Source organism: Pseudophryne corroboree, chromosome 4 (assembly GCF_028390025.1).
Source record: "Pseudophryne corroboree isolate aPseCor3 chromosome 4, aPseCor3.hap2, whole genome shotgun sequence".
In the NCBI taxonomy this organism is placed as follows: domain Eukaryota; kingdom Metazoa; phylum Chordata; class Amphibia; order Anura; family Myobatrachidae; genus Pseudophryne; species Pseudophryne corroboree.
The window spans coordinates 434,918,484-434,921,272 of NC_086447.1; the positions used below are offsets into that span (position 1 = coordinate 434,918,484).

General features: G+C 31.0%; 1 long non-coding RNA gene across 1 annotated transcript; it reads right to left on the minus strand.

Moving 5' to 3' along the window:
• Nucleotides 1–805: 805 nt before the first annotated feature.
• On the minus strand, nt 806–1,745 carry LOC134911479 (uncharacterized). Its single transcript, XR_010176610.1, has 3 exons — nt 1,557–1,745; nt 993–1,089; nt 806–897 (listed from the first exon to the last, which is right to left on the minus strand). It is a non-coding gene; the product is annotated as an uncharacterized LOC134911479 (long non-coding RNA).
• Nucleotides 1,746–2,789: the final 1,044 nt, after the last annotated feature.

Consider the following 2,789-nt stretch of genomic DNA (forward strand, 5'->3'; position numbering starts at 1 on the left):
TGACATTTCGAGGAAAGGAATTACTTAACTAGTGGTGAGATATCTACCAACTCAGGGGCAAACACAGGATTTACTGGGGGAGGGGGGGGGGGTTTCCGTAGGAGTGTGTATGTGTCTGTGTATATATATATATATATATATATATATATATATATGACCAGAATTAATCTCCCACTGCGCTATTTCAAATAAAACACTTAAAATTAATTAATTATATGGCTGCCTGTATCCTCTAAGTTCCCTGTTAGGAGGAACTAAATGTGTGAAAATATGAAACGAAATAGAGGAGATGGCGCCAAGGGAGTTATATCAACGCCCTACCTAAAAACGGACCCTTACAGTACTCTCCGGATAAATTACGTCAGATAACAAATACTAACATAAAAATTTATTAAAACAACATATAAACCCGACACAAATGTTCATAAGTATACAGAGTTGATACATTTACATTTGTCGCACAATTTGAACAATCAGTTTGTAGTGATGAGGAAAAAGCGTAGATATATCACTACGATTTCCTCCTTCTCCTTATTGTAGATTCGGAGGTAACATCAGATAATAGATAGATAAATAACCCAACGCGTTTCGTCTTGTTCCAAGACTTCATCAGGGGTAAAATCTACAATTGTAGAATAATAAGTCAAAACAAATACATAGCAATAAGCATCTTACACTCACATATAACATGACATATTGGTATCAAAAGAACATGAGGAGGAAAACAGAATAAATAACATGAAGAAAGAGGAAAAAAGAGAACCAAAAAGCACAGGTTGTGAAAAACATACCTCTTAATTTCAGAACATATTGTCAGCACATAAAAGGTAATTCAAAGATGTATGAACAACGTTTCAATATTTCAATGGGACTTGATTGATACAGCGAGGACCATACCTAATTAAAAAACGTTTAATAACCTTTATTAATTAAAGGACACTTTTTGTTCAATTAGGCAGAGATTGGGATTAATCCAATGGAACGGCACATACCTCATATATCATCAGCTTGAGTCTGACATTCAGATATTCGAATATGGGGAAGATTCATATGTGTATAGAATCTAACTGGTTCACAAGCATAAGGAACCTAATAAATTGATTAATTGGGTATTAATTATAAGAACACCTATGAGTTCATAAATAGACCCCTATCTTATTTTGACACCCATAATTATAAAAATTCTGGTATCATTAATGTCTGGTCACTAATGAACAGATCTCATGACTAACCCGTGTGGTTTCTATATATGATACAGAACAAAGCCACAGAATTGGCTATAACAAACACCAATGTTACCACTATACAACGATCCTCTACTAAATGATCTGATTATAACCAGCCATTTATTCATATTTGGAAAACCCAGGACTAATTGTATTAACCATCAGTATAGTGAACCCACATGATATGTTTATTAGGGAAACCCATCCTTTATGGACGGTATCACTGATCTATGATCGAATAATTCAAACAAATTACTCAAAGTGCTACCCACAGGGGGTGTAGTTCATTAGTGCCAATCATTAAAGAAATCTCTATAATATAGCACATACCTCATCGGTCAGCAGCTTGAACCTGACACTCAGACTCAGGAGTGAAGGCAATTCAAATGGGTATAATGTCTAACCAATTTAGAACACGTGGTAGACCTGGTAAATTAATTGGGTTGATATCAATTAGACCATCCATTAAAGTACCAGTATGGTACAAAGAGTTCCCACCCCATGGAGAAACAAATACTCCTTTCACTTAGTAAGGGGAAGATCTATTAACTATAAAAATTATGTAAGTGAGTGTATAACTCATACAACTTAGTTTCATATTCATGAATAAATCTGTCATATTTATATAGTGAATATATATAATTAGTGCATATCATATACTCTTTAAAAAATTACATTTATAAATGATTAGTGGTTAACCAGTCAATAAAATACATATAGTTGGTACAAAGTGTATACTAATAAATGGGACCACTTTAAAAGTTGATAATATACTATTGTAAAAACAAAAACAAAACCTTACACTCCAGTAGTGCAGTGCTGACAGCCAAGTCTCTGTATAATGAGGCATTGGACCTGATAACCACCCTTTATAAAGGGAAAAGTGATTACATCACTTCCCTTGCAAAGTGATTGGTGCTCTATATATATGTGCTCCATTTACTATATTAGAATGGAGATTACTTAACCAAAAGTGCATAGATTTATCATTTTCAAATAATCAAACTAAGTGTATTAACGGTATTATTATGAGAATAACTCCTTAGGAGGAAATACCTAATTGATTAATATTACCCATAATGCTTTTCACTGTCTCTCTGGTTACTATTTAGGGAAACCAAACCTGGCTAATTGCCAGGAATGATGTTGGACACACCCCATCTCATTTAACTCAGTTTCATGTCCTAGATATTAGACTGATCCCCTGTGGGTAATTCCCCTTAATCGTATTGCATGACGCTGGAGCGATAATAAATAAATAAATGGGGGGAAAAATGGAATATATATATATATATATATATATATATATATATATATATATATTTATATAAAAATAAAATAAAAATAAAAATGGAAATAAAAATAAACAAAAAATAATAAAAATAAATAAATAATAATAATAAAAATCAATCAATAAATAAAAAAATAAAAATAAAAAATAATAAATAAATAAAATATTAAAAAAATTAAAAAACCAATAAAAATAAATATAAATAAAAATAAAAATAAATAAAAATAAAAAATATATATTTAAAAAATAGAAATAGAAATAAACATAAACCT